The sequence below is a fragment of the Callithrix jacchus genome, chromosome 13, assembly GCF_049354715.1.
Source record: "Callithrix jacchus isolate 240 chromosome 13, calJac240_pri, whole genome shotgun sequence".
Taxonomy (NCBI): domain Eukaryota; kingdom Metazoa; phylum Chordata; class Mammalia; order Primates; family Cebidae; genus Callithrix; species Callithrix jacchus.
The window spans coordinates 9,107,413-9,129,662 of NC_133514.1; the positions used below are offsets into that span (position 1 = coordinate 9,107,413).

The window sequence follows — 22,250 nt, forward strand, 5'->3', positions numbered from 1 at the left end:
CATATACCCCTAACACACAACTACAGAAGAAGAAAAGATCAAACTTCACACACTAACGAAAACCAGTGAGCACACTAGAGTCTCCTGTGACAGGGGAATCAATACAATTCTCAGCAGTGTTTGTGGATGCCGCAGCTACCATCAGGCAAAATGCCCAGGGGCTTGAAGCCTGAAGAGAGGGTCCAGCGTAGAGCGCTGGCTCCCACCAGCTTCTCATTAGAGTCACCGCTTAGCTGAGGGAACTGCTTGAGAAGCTGTAAGGTTTAGGAGTTAGGCTCCCAGGGCCCAAATCTGAGGTCTGTCACTCTGTTCCTTGGACAATAACCATAACATGCCCTGGCTTCCTTCTTCTGAAAAAAGGCCCAGTCCTGGGTTAAGCATGAACCTAATCAGTATTTCAGAGAGTCCCTAGAACATAAGAGGTGCTATGATTAGGAGTTCTCACTCTGTTCTTCTGCCTAAATCACCTCCTTCCCAGAGGTGCAGAATCTCCTTGAGGGAGGTGATTTAGGAGGCAGGACAGAGTAAGAACTCTGCTTCTACCATTCTCTGTCTCTACCACGTGGAGCTCTGGACTCCCGGGTGCCTGAATGCAAGCTTCTAAACCAGCTGTCACTGCCCTGGCTCTGATGCTGCAGTCAGGCTGCGGGCTGCCTGGCCCTTCTATCTCTTCTGCCAGGTGAGATTGCAGCAAGGCAGCCTTCATTGGACACCTCCTCTGCTGGTACCTTGATCTTGGACTTCCCAGCCTCCAGAAGTGAGAGAAATAAATCTGTTGCTTATGATGTGCCCAGTGCACAGTATTTTGTCACAGCAGCCTGAGTGGACTACGGCAGGTGCAAGTTGGCATCTCGGAGCAATTGAAATGTCAGTCGACTCAGTCTGCTTGGGCATCAGAAGAGGACCCAAGTGCAAAATGGAAAGATAGGGTCTGTCATTCGTAAGCCAGGGAACATTTGTTCTTTGCTCTGCAGTCTCTCTCTACACGTCCTGTGCTTATTTCCTATTTAGTATCACTGTCCTGGGGGCCCAGGAATCTCCATGGGGGGAGTGCAGACTCACACAGGTACCCAGGTGCCCATGAAGCGCAGCTCACAACTCCTTGCAGAGGTAGACGCACCTGACCATTACCTCCCATGCCCTGGCCCAAGGGCACCAGAGTGGGGTGGTAGAGTGGGCAGGGGAGCATCTGCCCTGGGGGAGGGAGGATGGTGCACCCGCTGGGCACCAACCGCATCACATGATCCATTGCTCCATAGAAGGGCACCAACAGAATGCAGAGTCAAAGAGCAAAGGAAGAACTTCGATAGGGTGACCACAAAAAACTAAACCGAACTGCACAGGTCACGCACTTTCAAAGCTGGTCCCGAGAGGAAACGGGCTTTAGTTCATCTCTTTAGACAGGAATACCTGGTCTCGTCCAAAATAGAACTCCATCATTTGAGGCTTGTGATGCGATTGTCACCTCCCCCAGCTATTCCCAGCTGCCAACCGCCTGAGAATGTCTCAGTGCTGAGATATGGGAAGGGTTTTTGCACCTCAAACAAGAAGCATCTTGACTTGATTTCTATTCCATGAAAATGGACTTTCATCATTGACTGAATAAACAAAAGGGCAGAGTCCATGATCAGAAAGCCAATATGCCACGCTCTGACTAGGAAAACAAAGAGTTGTAACAACAACCATACAGCCATACAGCTATCCAGAGAAATTCATTCACAGAAATTTGCTGGCCAGGCGTGGTGGCTCACACCTGTAATCTCAGCGCTTCGGGAGGCTGAGGCAAGCAGATCACGAGGTCAGGAGTTTGAGAGCAGCCTGGCCAACATGGTGAAACCCTGTCTCTACTAAAAATACAAAAACTAGCCGGGCATGGTGGTGGGTACCTATAATCCCAGCTACTTGGGAGGCTGAGGCAGGAGAATCGCTTGAGCCCAAGAGGTGGAGGTTGCAGTGAGCCAAGATCATGCCATTGCACTCCAGCCTGGGCAACAGGGCGAGACTCTATCTTAAAAAAAAAAAAAAAAAAAAAAAAAAAAAAAACTCATCATCCAGTGCCCATACCATCCTCAGGTTTTCATATATAAAGTGGGAATTATAACAAAATCCACCTTTTAGGGTTGCTGTGGAGATTAACCTATACAATGAACACAGAGCTGAGTCCAAAGTCTGGCGTATAAACTGTTCAGTAAGCAACAGCCAATGCGGGCTATTACTGAGTGGGAAGAGCACATGTGGCTAAAGGGACATGGAAGGAAGAACCAGATTACCACAGACAGACCAGATCAAAATAGAACACTATGAAAAGGGTCCAGACAGGGGGCACTGCAGAGGCTGCTCCGTTCGGCACCTGGGTGGTCAGCCTGTGAGGGAATTCCTGTTGATGGGTAAGTGTGATAATAATTCCGTGGTTACTATTAGGTTGGTGCAAAAGTTACTACAATTTTTCTCATTAAATGTCACGGCAAAAATTGCAATTACTTTTGCACCAACCTAGTAATGCCCCTAACTTTCTGGCAACCACGCTCAAAGTATGCAGTACGGTACTTACTGTTTAGCAAAAATTGCAGCGATGAAGGAAACGTGGTGAAATGTGAAGAATCAGGGAGCCCCGGTGGCAGATGCATGAGTAGCCACTGCCCTGTTCTTTACACATTTCGGTAGTTTTTAAAAGGCTTAAAACTGGCGAGTGTTGCCAGCATCCACCAGGTGGCTTTCATAGTGTTCTGTCTGTGATCAGGCACAGAGAACAGTAGGGAGTATTCATCCATCCTAAGAACCAGAGTGAAAGATGCCCCAAGGCATTTTTTTTTTTTTTTTTAAGGTGGAGTCTTGCTCTGTAGCCCAGGCTAAAGACAGTGGCGCATCTTGGCTCACTGCAGCCTCCTCCTCCCAGGTTCAACCAATTCTCCTGCCTCCCGCATAGCTAGAATTACAGGCACGTGCCACCGTGCCTGGCTAATTTTTATATTTTTAGTAGAGACAGGGTTTCACCTGTATTGACCAGGCTGGTCTCAAACTCTTGACCTCATGATCCACCTGCCTTGGCCTCCCAAAGTGCTAGGATTACAGGCATGAGCCACCATGGCTGGCCACCCCAGGGCATTTTATATAATATATTGCTACCCGGACCAGAGGGCCCTACTGATCCAGGGCTCATACTGAGTAGCCTGCTAAGCAGCGGCCCACTCCCTGAGAGCCTCCAGCTGGCTGTGCGGCACACCTGTATGGAAGGAAAACAAGTTCCCGGGAAGACCTTGGAATGTGGAATCAAACAGCACCAGATTCCACTCCGGCTTCTCCACTTTCTAAGTAAATCTGAGCAGTGTCCTTCATCATTCTGAGTCCCTGTGTCCTCATCCACACATCGGGAAGTGGTTTTATGGATTCAGGTAGAGACGATTTTAGGTAGCCCAATTCTGGCTTAGATTGTTGCCTGAGCATAAGTAACTGAATTCTACCTATTTGCTCTGATTTTTTAACTAAATATGTACACCCTGTGAGGGGAAAATAAATCTTGGGGTTCCCCTCCATCACTAAGCTAAAGGGAAAGGTCCAGCTGGGAGCTGCTCAGGGCCAACTGCCTCCCGTTCTATTCAAAGTCACCCCTCTGCTCACTGAGATAAATGCGTATCTGATTGTCTCCTTTGGAGAGGCTAATCAGAAACTCCGAAGAATGCAATTATTTGTCCCTTACCTACCCGACCTGAAAGCCCCTTCTCCACTTCAAGTTTTCCCACCTTTCCCAACCGAACCAATGGCCATCTTACATATTTTGACTGATGTCTCATGTCTCCCTAAAACATATAAAATCAAGCTGGGTCGTGACCACCTTGGGCACACATCGTCAGGACCTCCCGTGGCTGTGTCAAGGATGCACATCCTCAACCTTGGCAAAATTAACTTTCTAAATGAACTGAGACCTGTCTCGGATATTTGAGGTTCACAAGCCCGATGACTGCAGGCCCTTGGGTGTCATTCTTGCATCTGAAACAACATACTTAAATCCCTCAAATGAGGACATCGTCCATACTTGGCATCACTGAATGTGGCCATACACTTCACAGACCTCACCCACTCCTCCCAACTTCCTTAAATTTAAAACTTGGGGAGTCCAGTTCCCTACTTCCTCTTTCACCAGGCAGCCCACAGAATCCCAGAGGGTCTTGCAAATTCCCCGCTCAGGACCCTGGCTTCTCACGCTGCCCTCTGAAATGTGTGTCTCTTCCTTTTTCCAACATCCACAATGCTGAACACGGAAGTACAGCAGACAGTGCAACCTCACAGGCAACAAGTCGTGGAAATACAACTTGGGGACAAGACAACTGGGCGTGAAATTCTGGCTTTTCCTTTAATTAGCTAAATTACATAACTTTTCTGAGACTCCGTTACATCATCTGTTAACTGGGTAGAATAATCGGATCTGCACATCTGCAGAGGATGAACGACAGTTTTCACAAAGCGTTTGGTGCAAGATCAATGCTGCATAAATTAGAAGTGATAGAGAAGGCTAAGAGCAAAATGCGGACACAGGGCACTGTGCTCCTGCCAGGAATGAGAGGGGCTGGGAGCACCAAAAATACTCCTCACCTGCTCTCGTCCAAGCTGAGTGAGTCCTTGCAAGTGTGTGCCTTTTTAGAGACTACCACTCTGACAGCCTCACCACAGGATAAAGACGTCAGAGTAGCTCCAGACTTGAACTGCACTCTGGCCAAAAATGCTATATAAAGATTAAGTATGTGACAAAAATTTGTAACAACATCAGCTAATTGCAAAGTTGAGGAAGAGAAAGTAATTAAAGTTAGAGATGAGCCAGCAAGTAATTCACTTAATTGTTAGCATAGAACACTCCCCAGTCTGTAGTCCTCTCTTCCCCTGGTGGGGGAAGGGCTACAGAACGCTTTCACACCTGTGCCAGGTTCCAGGATTCACTTCCTGGAGCTGACAAGGGCTGCCCATTTCACCTGCCACAAAGCAGATCAAAGGAATCTTTCTTTAATGTATTTTCTCTGTGAGTTTCTAAAATTGTTTTTACCCTAAAGAGAGTATTGTCTCTACTGAGCTTGGCTTAAAACTAAAACAGGTAATAGAAATTCTATGGGCAGGTAATCCACAAACAAGACGCATGACCCAAGGTTATAAATACATTGCAGAGACACCATAGCCAAAATCCACATTCCTTCCCAAAAACCACAGATGCAAGCATCCAGGAGTACACTGAGGAAGGGGAGGAAAGCAGCTTAAAGACACCCCAGCGGGGTTTGCAAGTGAAAGAGAATTTCTATTAGGGATGGCTTCTATGTGTCTGTGGGTCTATTCTTTGCTGTTTGGGGGTTTTATTGTTTTTTAACCTGTATAATTTTAAGAGTGTCAAATGAAAAAGTAACGTCATTTATTTTATGCATTAATTGATTCATTGACTGAACAAATATTCCTTTAGCTCTTAGGATGAGCTGTTCGGGGACTGGGGCTCCTGAGAAGTTGCCATCCTGTTTGTATCAGTCTGTTCTCACTTGCTATAGAGAGCTACCTAAGACTGGGTATTTTATAAGGAAAAGATGTTTAATTGACTCACAGTTCTGCAGGCGGTACAGGAAGCAGGCTATACAGGAAACTTACAACCACAGCTGTGAAAGGCATAGAGGAAGCAGGCACATCTTCACGTGGCCAGAGCTAGAGGAAGAGCACAAAGGAGGCGGGGCAACACTCACTTTTAAACAACCAGATCTCACTCACTATCACGAGAACAGCAAGGGGAGATCCACCCCCACGAACTAATCACCTTCCATCAGGCCCCTCCCCCAACATTAGGGATTACAGTTCCACTTGAGATCTGGGCGGAGACACAAGTCCAACCCATATCGCCATAATAGTCTTTATATTTGAAGTGGATAAACACCTTCAGTCATCTCTCTGGAGGTGGATCCTGACCAGTAGGGTCAATAAAACACAAGGCACTGGGCCAGGCTGAAAGCAAAGGGAATGCAGGGAAATGCAGAAACCCTGGCTGTGAGGAGGGGTGGGTAGAGGTGAGAAGCTCACAGGCATCACTTTGCTTTTGTTTTCCTTTTTTTTTTTTTAAGACCTCCCAGGCTGGAGTGCAATGGCACAATCTTGGCTCACTGCAACGTCCGACTCCTGGGTTCAAGTGATTCTCCTCCCTCACCCTCCTGAGTAGCTGGGACTACAGACACTTGCCACCACACCTGGCTAACTTTTGTATTTTTTTTATAGACAGGGTTTCACCAGGTTAGTCAAACTGGTCTCCAACTCCTGACATCAGGTAATCCACCCACCTCGGCCTCCCAAAGTGCCAGCATTACAGATCACCATGCCTGGCTTGATAGTCTTGATTGTGAAAAATATATAGAGAGAATTTGAATGCCCATGAATGTAATGTCTTGGGTTAAACCTCCCTGTTACCCAGGAAATACATCTCTTAGGAAGAGGTAGTGCAGAGACAAAAATTTTAAGTCTTGGGAGACAGGAAGAGGTGGTTTATCTGATGTTTGCATCCTGGAAACATGACCTTCCTTCTGAAGCTGGAATAGAGCTGCCCTCTGCTCTCAACCTTTTGGCGAAACACCCAACGTTGGAGAAACAAAGTCAGACACACACAAATATACATCCAACAAAAAGCCCAGTGCACTGATGATTCTGCCAAATTCCGCACATGCACATCTAAACGTCAACTATTATGGTTGGCACTTTTAAAGGACAGTTGCTCGGGCTCTGAGAAACTGTAATAGGGATATTTGACAAGGGAAGGTCAGCAAAGATTTCTGTGAGGCAGGTGCTGGAGTGGAGATGGGTACGGTAAGAGTTAAGTAGAAAATATGACAGAGGAGGGCCAGGCATGGTGGCTCATGCCTGTAATCTCAGCACTTTGGGAAGCCAAGGCAGGCAGATTACAAGGTCAGGAGATTGAGACCAGCCTGGCTAACACCGTGAAACCCCATCTCTACTAAAAATACAAAAAATTAGCCAGGAGTGAGAGTGCATACCTGTAGTCTCAGTTACTTGGGAGGCTGAAGCAGGAGAATCACTTGAACCCAGGAGGTGGAGGCTGCAGTGAGCCGAGACCACTCCACTGCACTTCAGCCTGGATGACAGAGCAAGACTCCATCTCAAAAAAAAAAAGAAAATACGACAGAGGCTCCAAATAAAAGAAACAACTTGTGGAAAGGATCTCTGGAGAGAGCAGGGACTGGTAGCAGGTGTGGCTCCAGGAACCAGAGAGAGCTGAGGATGTCAGGGAGGGAAGCGATAAGAGAACATGGCTCCCTGCCACATTTTCCCCGGGGTGTTTTGTTGCTGAAAAGGTGTCCTAACTGGTAAGACAAGAGGGCCTGTGATCTCTTTTGTCTTCTCAGGGTGCCATGGGTGTCATAGTTACAATTATAACACTCCTCCTAAGACACATGCTTTCTTCAACATTTCTTTCCAACTAAAACTTACAAAATATAGTAGAATGCCTAATAACAGCCATCTGCGTGTCTGCGTTACAACTTCAACAAATACGCTGGGATATGAATATCAGATTTCACAGAACTATTCCCTGGATACCTACATGGGAAGCTGTATACAAAGTGTACCTGCAAACACGCACTCAAACGTTTAACTACAGTTGAAGATCAACTTTGGAACATAATTTCTCCAAGAAAACAAATAATTATTTCCCAAATGATATTCAGACAAATGTGTTTTCAGTCTTTCAAGATCTTACCAAATAATGATTCAGAGCCTGATTTTTTTTCAACTTCACGAATATTCAAGAAGCTTCTATTTGCCATTAACAACAGTAGTGAAGGAAAACCAAATAGAAGAATGAGGATATCACTTCTCTTTTAATAACAATTATTCACTTTCAAAATGGTCATTACATCTTAACATTGGTAAAGAAAGCTCTGCAGAGACTTCTGACCTCAGTCCAGGGTTCTCAGTGTTATACCGCGGGTGACTCTCCCTTTGGGTTCTTATCATCATCTTTGGAAGCTAAAGGCAAAAATCTGTCAACTCAACCCAGTCAGAGCCGACCTTTCTCCTGACTTCTCCCTAAGACGACAAAACCAAGAGGAAACTGAAGAGCATGGGGTCACGGGGAGCAACGACTCTTTGGGCCTGGTGGCGCCAGAGTAAAAGAATTTACCAAGACAGTTGTAGGATACCCGGGCGCAGTGGCTCAAGCGTGCAATCCAATACTGTGGGAGGCCAAGGCAGGCAGATCACCTGAGGTCAGGAGTTCGAGACCAGCGTGGCTAACAGGGTGAAACCCTGTCTCTACTAAAAATACAAAACTTAGTCGGACGTGGTGGTGGGCGCCTGTAATCCCAGCTACTCAGGAGGCTGAGGCAGGAGAATCACTTGAACACAAGAGACAGAGGTTGCAGGGAGATGAGATTACACCACTGCCTTCCAGTCTGGAAGACAGAGACTCCGTCTCAAAAACAAAAACAAAAAGACAGTCGTTGGTAGAGAAAGGCAGATTTATTAGAGAAAGCAGGAAAATACATTGCAAGGAGACAATAGGCAGGGTCAGTAGAAGAGGAGCCAACTGCTGGGAGACAAAGGCTTGCTGAGGATTTCATAGAACGGAACTCAGCTGATTGAGAACAACAAGGCAGCAGGAAGCTTAACTTGCATTCTTCTTTCAGCCCGGGTGTCTGATAAATGGAGGTGCTTGATGGTGAGCAGGGAGCTTGTGAATTATGTACGCTATCTTTGCAGGAGGGCCATATGTCCTGGGCATTAAAGAAAGGCAGACCTAAAGCCTCTCTGCTTTCTCTCCTTGCTTCCCGCTGCTCAAGAAATAACCGGGTTGCATGACGCAGGGGAGAGCAGAGAGGGGTCCCGAAGATGCTCCCAGTTCCCAGATCCGGAGGGAGACGCACTCAGCTTCCATCCCATTCTTTTCCGATGTGTCCAAGGTTCTTGGGCTTCCTGGCTCCAGGAATGGGGAAGAGGCCCTGGCGCTGTGGGGAGCTTACTGGTGAAGTAAATATTGAACCCAAAGAGTTCTGCAGAGAGTGAATTATTAGGCAGAGGGAGACGGAGAAGTACAGGGAGCTCCCACGGTGTTGGGGAGGCGATCCCAGAGAGGGAAATCCGCACGGGTAAGGTGCGGGGGAGTTTTAACTTTGAAGTTATTCCCGCCCCATTCCTGTTTCTGTCCAATGAGAGGAGTTCTTTTAAACGTCCTCTGGAGTGATTGATCTTTGACTTTGATTCCAGATTGGCTGCTGGGGCCCACAACAGAACACCTCCTTTTGCTGGGCTTTCTGAACAAAGGAAGCTCACCTGGAATTTAACTTAGCCCTGGCGCCCTAGGAAAGTTAGACCAAGAACTGTAGGTTCCCGGATGCGGAGGCGGATGGAGGCATGGCGCTGGGAAGTTTCTGCCTTTGAAATCACGCCCCCTGTGGACCCTGGAAGAGAAGTGAACACAGTCCCTCACTGCCCACCTTTTTCCCTAATTAGAACTCCACACATGGGATCCCTCTGAGGACAAGAGAAGGTCAGGATCAAGTGCCAAGATAAATGGGATCAATCCCCAGCAAGCTGGATCTTCATGGGAGACCTGCTGAGTTTCCACTTCCAAGTAATTCTGTTACTCAATCCAGACCCCAGGACAGGGTTGTCAGATCTCATGCAAGAAAGAATTTGGAGGGAATCCACAGAGTAAAATGAAAGCAAGTTTATTAATAAAGTGAAGGAATAGGCCAGGCGAGGTGGCTCACGTCTGTAATCTTAGCACTTTGGGAGGCCGAACGGGGCAGACCACCTGAGGCTGGGAGTTCAAGACCAGCCTGATCAACATAATGAAAACGTCATCTCTACTAAAAATACAAAATTACCCAGGCATGGTGGCACATGCCTGTAATCCCAGTTACTCGGGAGGCTGAGGCAGGAGACTCACTTGAACCCAGGAGGCAAAGGTTGCAGTGAGCCAAGATCATGCCATTGTACTCCAGCCTGGGCAACAAAACTGAAACTCCATCTCAAAAAAAAAAAAAAAGTAAGTAAAGGAATTTAAAAAATAAATGGCGACTCCCTAAGCAGAGCAGCCCCAAGGCCTGCTGGTCGGCTATTTTTATGGTTGTTTTTGATCATATGCTAAAGAAAGGGTGGATTATTTATGAGTTTTCTGGGAAAAGGGTGGGGAATTCCCAGAACTGAGGGTTGCTCCTCCTTTTGGAACATATAGAGTGGCTTCTGGATACTGCTGTGGCATTGACAAACTGGCCTAGTGCTGGTGGGAGTGTCTTTTAGCAGCTGATGAATTACAATTAGCAAATAATGAGCAGTGAGGATGACCTAAGGCTGCTTTTTTTGCCTCTTGGTTTTGGTGGATCTTGGCTGGCTTTTTTTTTTTTTTTTTGAGACGGAGTTTCGCTCTTGTTACCCAGGCTGGAGTGCAATGGCTCACCTTGGCTCTCCTGCCTCAGCCTCCTGAGTAGCTGGGATTACAGGCACGCACCACCACGCCCAGGTAACTTTTTGTATTTTTAGTAGAGATGGGGGTTTCACCATGTTGACCAGGATGGTCTCGATCTCTTGACCTCGTGATCCACCTGCCTCCCTAAAGTGCTGGGATTACAGGCTTGAGCCACCGCACCCAGCCACCTGGCTTCTTTATTGCATCCTGTTTTATCAATGGGATCTTTGTGGCCTGTATCTTGTGCCAACCTCCTGTCTCATCCTGTAAGAATGCCTGATGTCCTGGGGACACAGCCCAGCAGGTCTCAGCTTCATTTCTCCCAGCCCCTGTTCAAGCTGGAGTCGTTCTGGTTCCAACGTTTCTGACACTTTCAGTGCCCACAGACCCTCAGTTTACCTGAGACTAGCCTGGCTAACATGGTGAAACCCCGCCTCTACTAAAAAAAAGGAGGTGTTCTGGATGTTTTCAGGTCCTCTCCTGAAAAAAAATCACTCGTCCGTTATCAGAAGAATTCTTTGACTAATCTATAAAGCACGCAAATGAAATTCATCATGTGCATATGCACAATGTTCCAGCTTGCCGGGCACATCTATATTTTAATGATAAAAGAATAGTAATTGCTTGATGGTGACACGTGCCTCTTGGCCGGCTATCGTGGGCATACTGGAGAAAGGAAATGTAGTCTAGCACTATTCCCGCTTCACATCAGCTTTGACATGGACACTTCAGTTTCAATTGCGATCTTAAGGTAGGAAGCTACCTTTTTTATTTTCCAACTGTGCAAACTAAAAATAGGATTCAGCTAAAGTAAATAATGACCTGGATCTGAGAGCTCAGCATAACAATTAAAGTTCACGGATTTAGAATGAATACGCAGAAGATTCACATTTCAGTGAAAATGTGAATTAACACAGGACCATTTAATTGAAGATGGAAAACATTAGAAGCCATTAAAGAATATTGATTTCCAGAAGTAATGGCAATGTGAGAACCAGAAGCAGAAATTGAGAAGGGTACAAGGCTGGGGGTGTCTGATTCATTCCAGCTGGGGACTGTGATGAAAAAGTGCAATTCCCTTGCATAATTTAGTGCTTTTTGTCAGTTAAAAATGATAACATTCTGTATTCTTGGCTGTGACTTAGTTCTTTATTTTTTTTTTGAGACAGAGTTTTGCTCTTGTTACCCAGGCTGGAGTGCAATGGCGCAATCTCGGCTCACCGCAACTTCCACCTCCTGGGTTCAGGCAATTCTCCTGCCTCAGCCTCCTGAGTAGCTGGGATTACAGGCACGTGCCACCATGCCCAGCTAATTTTTTGTATTTTTAGTAGAGATGGGGTTTCACCATGTTGACCAGGATGGTCTCGATCTCTTGACCTCGTGATCCACCTGCCTCGGCCTCCCAAAGTGCTGGGATTACAGGCATGAGCCACGGCGCCCGGCTCGACTTAGTTCTTAAACAGTGATGAATAGGATACAGTCATGAACACTCTCCAAGCAGCTCATTCTGTTTCATTCTACCTATTTAAGACTGAAGACAATTGTTGGTGGCAACCCATGATTGAAAATACAAAACACCGGCTTAGAGAACATCAGGGTTCGCATGGACCTTTAAGACTGTCAAATCCAACCCTCAGAATTTCCAGATGAATTAATTGGGACTAAGAGGCAGGAGGAGAAATTCCTTCCTGTAAGGACAGAGCCAGGGATGCAGACTCTAACCTACGCAGCTCCAGCTTGTTGTGGCTCACATTCACCCCTCCTGTTCTGCAGAGAGCAAAGGCACTAAGCCTTGTCCAAGCAAAGGGAAAATACGCAATATAATGAAAATCATCCCCAATTGCTGGTTTATCTTTTTCACGCTGGCTTTCCCATGACCCTTCCTTCTCTGTCAGCCTTTTGACCAGAGATTGGCACACATTATCTGTAAAGACTAAATATTTAGGTGATAAGGTCGGGCCCAATGGCTCATACCTGTAATCCCAGCACTTTGGGAGGCCAAGGCAGGCAGATCACCTGAGGTCAGGAGTTCGAGCCCAGCCTGGCTAACATGGCGAAACCCTGCCTCTACTAAAAATACAAAAAATAGCTGGGCATGGAGGCACATGCCTGTAGTCCCAGCTACTCAGGAGGCTGAGGCAGGAAAATAGCCTGAACCCAGGAGGCGGAGGTTGCAGTGAGCTGACATCACACCACGTCACTCCAACCTGGGCAACAGGACAAGAAAGAAGGCAAAAAAAGAAAAAAGGAAAGCAAGAGAGAAAGAAAGAGAAAGAGAAAAAGAAAGAGGAAGGAAGGAAGGAAGGGAGGGAGGGAGGGAGGGAGGGAGGGAGGGGAAAGAAAGAGGGAGGGAAAGAAAGAGGGAGGGAAAGAAGGGAGGGAAGGAAGGAGGGAGGGGGAAGGAAGGAAGAAAAGGAAGGAAAGAAGGAAGGAAGGAAAAGAAAAAAAGAAAGAAAGGAAAAGAAAGAGGGAAGGAAGGGAGGGAGGCAAAGGGAGAGAAAGAAAGAGACAGGGAGGAGGGAGGGAAGGAAGGAGGGAGGGAGGGAAGGAAGGAAGGAAAGGAAGGAAAGAATGAAGGAATGAAGGAAAAGAAGAAAGTAAGAAAGAAGAAAGAAAAAGAAAGAAAGAAAGAAAGAAAGAAAGAAAGAAAGAAAGAAAGAAAGAAAGAAAGAAGAAAATAAATTAGTACTGTATCACAAACCCCCGTAGCAGAACACATCTCTCCCCATACATACCAGCATGGTACCGGGGGTGGACGCACTCCTCCTCTTGCTCTCAGAAACGTCCTATGCTGGCTATGGAGTAGCTGTCCTCTCACCACTGTGCTTTCTTAATAAACTTGCTTTTGCTTTGCACTCTGGACTCGCCTTGAATTCTTTCTTGAGAGAGATCCACGAACCCTCTGTTGGGGTCTGGGTGGGGACGCCTTTTCTGTAACAGTATGGAAGCCACCGTTGAGGATATGCAAATCAGAAACAGGCTCAGGCCTGATTCACCCCAAGCTGAAGTTCTCCTACCCCTGCTCAGTAGGACAGCCTGTGTCCTTCAAAGCACATCTTACTGTTTGAGATGACCTGCTCTGTTTCCCTGTATATTAAGTGCTTTCCCAGCTGGAATGAATCCTTCATGTGTGGGCAGAAGCTTTGACTCTCAAATTCCCTCTTATTCCGCGATCAGCACATATGACACTGCCAGCTGTTTGTTGAATGAATAAAGTACATTAAAGATGCATTGACCTTTCAAGCAAGCAGGCCGTGGTTAACTTTTTTTAAATTTTTTGTCACGGGAAAAGCTTGAAACTTGTTCTAGTTTACTACAGCAAACCTTATATAACAGCTGAGCAGATGGTATAAGCAAGGATTCCTCCGGAGAGAGTTCCCCCAGAGTCTCACTGCTAAGAATTAAAAATATTACTTTTCAAGGACACTTGGCCCCGAAGACTTCTAAAGCCACTGAATTGCTGACAGCAGGACAAGGCACAAGGACAGGGAACACAACCGTTTTCCTTTGTTCTGGCTTTCTCTTTTATTTAAAGTCTAAATGTCAAACATTAAAACTTACCTGATTCAACTTGGCTAAACAGAGCGCAGCATGACCCAGTGAGACACAAAGAACTAACCCTCCTATTGAGGGTAACAGAGGAGCTAGCAGGATTAGGAAAGTGAATTTCAGAAATCCCAGAAAAGGGCTGTTTGACCCACCTTTTACTCAGTGTGGATTTTTTTTAAAGATGTTTGGTTTGTTTATTAACTAAAACATCTATAAAATTATACCCAATTTCTCATTCAAGCAGGTAACTCTTCTATGTAATCACACTCCTCTTAGTTATAAATCTGGTTATTAGAAGTTAATGAGATGAGTGCTATCTTTAATCTGATACTTTATCATCTATATTATAAAGTCAGATCTTTAGAAAAATCTGTTTAAATAGTCAAACAGAATTCTAGTGAAGGATAGCACAACAAATAATTTTACATGTAGAAAATGTCTGCCAAGAATAATAACATCTTCCATTTTACACGCTCAGTAATTCATCAGGAGAGTTTAATTAGCTTACTTGATCTTTACGAAAACTCTGTGACATCATGAAGCAGGAATTACGACGTCCACTTCACAGACAAGAAAACACAGATTCTACTAAGGTCTTTAGCCAAGGTCACATTTGACTAAGCAAGGGCTGACCAGAGCCAAGATCTGCTGGACCCCAACAGAGTGTGCTTCTTCCTCAACAGTCTGCCTTGGCGAGCACTCGGAAAGATCCAGCACCAGGTAATTTTCACTGTTAGGAAAGCTCAGAATCCTTCTGACTGGGGGATTATTTCATTATTTTCCACAGAAGCCATCAAACATCCATAATAACTAAAGCAGGACAGAGTGGATCAACAGGAAAAATACCAGAATACCTAGGTAAATAACAGAAAGATATTTGAAACATTCCCAAATATTTCAAAGTTAAAAAGCTTCCTTCTGAATAACCCATGAATCAAGGAGGGGATCACAAGGGAAATTAGAAGATATTTTTCATTAATTAAAAATACAAACATATCAAAATTGGTGGAGGACAACTGAATGAGTTCTTAGAGGGAAATTTATAGAATTCAGTACTAGCATAACAAAAGAAGATCTCAAATCAATGATCTAAGCTTTCACTTCAAGAAACTAGGAACAAATAGCAAAGTAAACCCAGAGAAAGCAGAAGGGAGAAAATAATTGAGAGTAATTAATGAAATAGGAAAACATCAGAGAAAAGTCAATGAAACCAGAAGCTCATTCTTTAAAACCTCAATAAAAGTAATAAATCTCTAGCCAGACTGATGAGAGAGACAGAGGGAGAGAAATAACAAATTGCTGACAGCAGGCCTGAGAAAAAGGATGTTACTACAGATAACGTAAGTCCCACAACATACACGAAATGGGAAAATTCCTTGAAAGACATAAGCTACCGAAGCTCAATCAAACATAAATAACCTCAAAAATTCTATCAAAATTAAAGAAATTGAATTTATAGCTTAACATCTTACAAAGAAAACTCCGAGCCCAGTTGACTTCACTGGTGAAGTCCCCTAAAAATGTGATAATGAAATAATAAAAATTCTACATATTTGTTCAGAAAATAAAAAATTAAACATCACTTCCAAACTCCTTATATGAGACTCTGATACTAAAATGAAACAGATATATAAGAAGAAAAAAAAAACTATAGACCATAAACAATAACCATAAAAATCATTAACAAAATATTAGCAAACCGAAGCCAGCAAGATATGAAAAGAAAAATATCCATGACCACCACCACCAAGTGATATTTATCCTAAGAATGAAAATTGGTTTGAAATTTAAAAATCCAGAATATAATTTACTATATTCATAGACTAAACTGCAAAAAAACTGATTATATTAACACATGTGTGAAAAGAATTGATAAATTTTGATATCCACTGATGATTAAAAACTCTCAGAAAACTAGGAATAGGAAATAACTTTCTCAGTGAGGAATTTCTGTTATACTTTTTTTCTCCATTACACTCTTGTTTGAGGCAGTCACAAGCTCACCTAGAGTCAAGAGAAAGAAGCATGGACGCCATTGCCTAATGGCAAGAGTGACAAATAATTTTCAGTTAAAAAACCACCACAGACCATTTTCTGGTAACAAATTATTGAAATTTCTTTCACATACAAAAACCACCATAGACCATCTTCTGGCAACAAATTATTGAAATTTCTTTCACATACAAAATTCACACATCACCCTTCCAAGATCCCATTTGAGATACCAAAAATGATGCTGCGTAGCTTCAGAAGCTGAGCCGTCAAGGCCATAAAGCTTTCCTTTTGTTTACTGGAGCTCTCATGCTTTGAGCCCTGAGACACCCTGTAAGAATTCCAACCATCTCAAGGCCACCATGTTGTGAGGAAGTCCAAAACCACACGAAGAAGTCACATCGCACCCTTTAGCTGACAGGTCACCTGAGGTCCCAGATTCTGTGAAGCAAAAACAAATCATGTCAGTAATATACTGTCTGAATCCTAACTCGCAGAATACTATAAGCCTATAAAATGGTTGTATTTTGCCGTCACTAAATTTGAAAATACTTTATTAGGCAGCAATAGATTATTGGAAAAATTTGCAACTGGGACGTCATCATTGCTTTCTTTATTACTCCCTTCTTTCCAGCCAAAAGAAGTCAGCAATTCTTCCCACTAATATCGAGTTTGCCAATTTATATTCAAGATATCCACAATTCTCAAATTTTTAAACCCATATACTCCAGATAAGCACAAAAATGTTACACCCTATTTTATGTTACCTGAAATTTCAAAATAAATTTTTACAACTTCATTTTAAAAATTCATAAAAAAAACAAAGAGCTACTGTTCCTTTGAGTCCTACACCTCTCTAGACCCTAATCAATTCCCTAATGCTGAATGCCATGTTAATCACTAAGCTGTCCTTTCCTGTCCATTCTGGTAATTGATTGAGAGAAAGAATTAATTTCCATGTCTACTATAATACATTTATTTCCAAAAACTCAATCACTTGGGAATACCATCCAGTATTTCCAATTGTACTGCAATGTTTTCATTTGCTAGTTCTCCCCAAAAGTATAATCCAGAATTTTGATTGGCTACTTACTGGTAATTATTTATGTTATACTATATCAAAAAATTAAACAAATAAGGAAACATAAGTAAACTACAAGTGTAATTGTAAAACTTTGTTGTAAAGAAAGAATTTTTCATTGATCATCTGGCAGATTATTTTTTCCTTCCTTTAAAAACTTCAGGCCAATATCCATGATGAACATAGATACAAAAATCTCCAATAAAATACTGGCAAACTGATTGCAACAGCACATCAAAAAACTTATCTATCGGCCGGGCGCGGTGGCTCAAGCCTGTAATCCCAGCACTTTGGGAGGCTAAGGCAGGAGAATTGCCTGAACCCAGGAGACGGAGGTTGCGGTGAGCCAAGATCGCACCATTGCACTCCAGCCTGGGTAACAAGAGCGAAACTCCATCTCAAAAAAAAAAAAAAAAAAAGCTTATCCATCATGATCAAGTAGACTTCATCCTGGGATGCGAAGCTGATTCAACATACACAAGTCTATAAATGTAATCCACCACATAAACAGAACCAAAGACAAAAACCACATGATTATCTCAATAAATGCAGAGAAGGCCTTTGACAATATTCAACAGCCCTTTATGCTAAAAACTCTCAATAAACTAGGTATAGACAGAACATATCTCAATATTTATGACAAACCCACAGCCAATATCATATTGAATGGGCAAAAACTGGAAGCATTCCCTTTGAAATCTGGCAATAGGCAAGAATGCCCTCTCTCACCACTCCTATTCAATATAGTATTTGGAGTTCTAGCCAGAGCAATCAGGCAAGTAAAGAAATAAAGGATATTTAGTTAGGAAAGGAGGAACTCAAATTGTCTGTATTTGCAGACAACATAATTATATATTTAGAAGACTCCATCATCTCAGCCCAAAATCTCCTCAAACTGATAAGCAACTTCAGCAAAGTCTTAGGATACAAAATCAGTGTGCAAAAATCATAGGCATTCCTATACACTAATAGCAGACTAAAAACCAAATCAAGGGCAAACTCCCATTCACTATTGCTACAAAGAGAATACAATACCTAGGAATACAACCAACAAAGGATGTAAAGGACCTCTTCAAGGAGAACTACAAACCACTGCTCAAGGAAATAAGAGAGAACACAAACAGATGGAAAAACATTCCATGCTCATGGTTAGGAAGAATCAATTTTGTGAAAATGGCCATACTGCCTAAAGTAATTTATAGAGTCGATGCTATCCCCATCAAGCTTCCTATGACCCTCTTCACAGAACTGGAAAAAACCACCTTGAACTTCTTACAGAACCGAAAGAGAGCCTGCAAAGCCAAGACATTCTTAAGCAAAAAGAACAAAGCTGGAGGCATCATGCTATCTGACTTCAAACTATACTACAAGGCCACAGTAATCAAAATAGCATGGTACTGGTACAAAAATAGACATGTAGACAAATGGAACAGAACAGAGGCCTCAGAGGCAACGCCACACATATGCAACCATCTGATCTTTGATAAACCTGACAAAAACAAACAATGGGGAAAGGAATCACTGTTTAATAAATGGTGTTGGGAAAACCACTTAGCCATGTGTAGGAAGCAGAAACTGGACCCCTTCCTGACACCTTACACTAAAATTAACTCCAGATGGATTAAAGACTTAAACATAAGACCTAACATTATAAAAATCCTAGAAGAAAACCTAGGCAAAACCATTCAGGACATAGGCATAGGCAAGGGCTTCATGACTAAAACACCAAGAGCATTGGCAACAAAAGCCAAAATAGACAAATGGGATCTAATTAAACTCCAGAGCTCTGTACAGCAAAAGAAACAATCATTAGAGTGAACTGGCAACCAACAGAATGGGAAAAAATTTTTGCAATCTACCCCTCTGACAAAGGGCTAATATCCAGAATCTACAAAGAACCAAAATAGATTTACAAGAAAAAAAACAACCCCATTCAAAAGTGGGTGACAGATATGAGCAGACACTTTTCAAAAGAAGACATATATGAGGCCAACAAACATATGAAAAAAAGGTTATCATCACCGGTCATTAGAGAGATGCAAATCAAAACCACATTGAGGTATCATCTCACGCCAGTTAGAATGGTGAACATCAAAAAATCTGGAGACAACAGATGCTGGAAAGGATGTGGAGAAATAGGAACACTTTTACACTGTTTTTGGGAGTGTAAATTAGTTCAAACATTGTGGAAGACAGTGTGGCAATTCCTCAAGGACCTAGAAATAGAAATTCCATTTGACCCAGCAATCCCATTACTGGGTATATATCCAAATGATTATTAATCATTCTATTATAAAGACATATGCACACATATGTTCATTGCACCACTGTTTACAATAGCAAAGACCTGGAACTAACCCAAATGCCCATTGATGATAGACTGGACAAGGAAAATGTGGCACATATACACCATGGAATACTATGCAGCCATAAATAATGATGAGTTCGTGTCCTTTGCAGGATGTGGATGAATCTGGAAATCATCATTCTCAGCAAACTGATACCAGAACAGAAAATCAAACACCACAAATTCTCACTCATAGGTGGGTGTTGAACAATGTGAACACATGGACACAGGGAGGGGAGCATCACACGCTGGGGTCCATTATGGGGGACTACAGGAGGGACAGCAGGGGGTGGGGAGGCCAAGGAGGGATAACATGGGGAGAAATGCCAGATATAGGTGATGCGCAGATGGAGGCAGCAAATCACATTGCCATGTACGTACCTATGCAGCAATCCTGCATGATCTGCACATGTACCCGAGAACCTAAAGTGCAATAAAATATATATATAACTTCCAAATACTCTCAAATCTTTTTTTTAATCACATGAGAGTCCTCAAGGACAATAGAGAGCATGCAACAGACCATGAGGATAGGGCTCTGCTGGCCGCCTGTTGTGCAAAGGTGTCATTTATCTTTTCCCTCTGTGATCTTCACATCCTCTTTTGGCGTCAATGTGGTCTGTGTTTTATTCATTTGAGGTTAAAAATGCTAAGGGACTTTGGTTTTCATTTTGAAGTATAAGAGACATTTTCAGGTTTCTAAAAAAAAGACACTTGGTGACAATCAAGCAGCTTACTTTAAAATTCTTTAATCAGCTCAGAGAGTTAATTAGTCACTTTGCAGCCCCATGCCTGTGGGTAAAGTAGGCCCACCATCCATATATATTCTGTTTCATTCAAAAACGATACTGATAAGAGAAAAAATTATTCAGACATTTCAATTAACTCATCCCAATGCTCCTATTTGAATGCCAGATTATCACCTGGTACTTAGATAGCAATTCAGTTTTAATCTTGATAGGTATAAACGTATGCATGAAACAGAGGTAAACATATACATACATAATTAGGACATCATTTTGAAATATTAACCAGAAGATTGTTACTTTTCCACCATTTAAAGTAGACAATGATGGGAGGCTAAGGTGGGAGGGTCACTTGAGACTGAGAGTTCACGACCAGCCTGGAAAACAGTGAGACCCCAGACCTCTATCTCTAAAAAATAGGAATAGAAAGAGGTGGGTGCAACTTTAAACAGAATGGTCATGGAAGGTCTCCCTGAAAGAGTTACATTTGAGCAACAACAGGAAGGAGATGAGAGATAGGGCCATGTGAATATCGAAGAAGAGCACAAATAAGATAAAATAAAGTAGGCGATAAGGCTGGAGGCTTATTACCAAAAAGACCCAAAAATAAAAATAAAAATAAAAATAAAAAGGGTGTAAAGTCTTGGCTACAAGTATCATTTGTTAATGGATTTTTTCTTTCCTCTAGTCTCTCTCCATTTATCTTCCAGGGCCTTAAAAAAATCTCCCTCTGGGCCCAGCACAGTGGCTCAAGTCTGTAATCCCAGCACTTTGGGAGGCCAAAGTGGGTGGATCACTTGAGGTCAGGAGTTTGAGACCAGCCTGGCCAACATGGCAAAACCCTATCTCTACTAAAAATACAAAATTAGCCAGGCATGATGGTGCACACCTGTAATCCCAGTTACTTGGGAGCCTAAGGTGGGAAAATCACCTAACCTGGGAGGCAGAGGTTGCAGTGAGCCAAGATTGTGCCACTGTACTCCAGCCTGGGTAACAGAGAGAAATATTTTTAAAAATCTTCCTCTGGAGCTGTGCTAGGGCTCCCCCCAAATTCTAGTTACTTCATTAGGCGTTCATTTAACAAATGTGATCAGCTGCCTACCATGGGCCAGGACTGGGCTACAGAAATGGATGAAACAAAATCACCTACCTTTTTGGAGTTTGCAGTCTAGATGAGCAATACAGACAAGAATCAGACAAGAAAGTGTAAGGCAGCCAGGCGCAGTGGCTCATGCCTGTAATCCCAGCACTTTGGGAGGCCAAGGCGGGTGGATCAGGAGGTCAAGAGATCAAGGCCATCCTGGCCAACATGGTGAAACCCTGTCTCTACTAAAGATACAAAAATTAGCTGGACATGGTGGCATGCGCCTGTAGTCCCAGACACTCAGGAGGCTGAGGCAGAAGAACGACTTGAGCCTGGCAGTCAGCCAAGATCGCATCCTGCACTCCAAGCTGGTGACAGAGCAATACTCCATCTGGAAAAAGAAAAAAAAAGAAAGCATAAGGCATGTTGTATGGTCCAAAATGCTGCAGAGAAAAATAAAGGAGAAAAGAGGAATGGAAAGAGGTAGGTGCAACTTTAAACAGAATGGCCATGAAAGGCCTCCCTGAAAGTCACACTTAAGCAACAAATGGAAGGAGATAAGAGATGGGGCCATGTGGACATCAAGGAAGAGAACAGACCAGGCAACAAGAACAGCCTGTGCAAAGGCCCTGAGGCAGAAAACTGTCTGGGTTCTCAAAGAAAAGCAAGGACACCAGTGTGGCAGGGGAACATGAGCCACAGTGCAAGAATCAGAGGAGAGACTGGAGCCTTCAGAGGACACCAGCCCTTTGAGGCCCTGCAGCCCACATAGGAGTGAGACAGGAGGGCACCAACACCCCGTGACCAAGGGCGAGATGACCTGAGAGGAGGGGCGGAAGGGATAGAAGCAAGCAGAGTGCTGAGAGGGCTTCATGAGCATCAAGGAAGAGACCGTTGCAGCTCCACGCAGGTGCGGCACAGGGTGCCATGGATCGAGGTGGTGAGAGGCAGTCAGATTCTGAGCACACTGTGACGCGATGCTGACAGCACTGGCAGTTGTATTAGAAATGGGGTCT

General features: G+C 43.7%; 2 long non-coding RNA genes across 10 annotated transcripts in view; both read right to left on the reverse strand.

Moving 5' to 3' along the window:
• Nucleotides 1–2,059: 2,059 nt before the first annotated feature.
• LOC118146717 (uncharacterized) lies at nucleotides 2,060–15,467 on the reverse strand. Its single transcript, XR_008475868.2, has 3 exons — nucleotides 14,493–15,467; nucleotides 13,171–13,366; nucleotides 2,060–9,425 (listed from the first exon to the last, which is right to left on the reverse strand). It is a non-coding gene; the product is annotated as an uncharacterized LOC118146717 (long non-coding RNA).
• A 36-nt stretch (nucleotides 15,468–15,503) lies between these two features.
• Nucleotides 15,504–22,250, reverse strand: part of LOC118146718 (uncharacterized) — a 136,524-nt gene continuing 129,777 nt past the window's right edge. For 6 of the 9 annotated variants that reach the window (XR_013525442.1, XR_013525443.1, XR_013525444.1 and 3 more), the window contains 4 exons: nucleotides 21,301–21,625; nucleotides 19,928–20,103; nucleotides 19,786–19,827; nucleotides 15,551–16,417 (listed from right to left, as the gene is read on the reverse strand). This is a non-coding gene — a long non-coding RNA (uncharacterized LOC118146718). Of the gene's footprint in view, nucleotides 16,418–19,785; nucleotides 19,828–19,927; nucleotides 20,104–21,300; nucleotides 21,626–22,250 lie in introns of all 9 variants that reach the window. The other 3 variants (XR_013525439.1, XR_013525440.1, XR_013525446.1) reach the window with 3 other exon arrangements.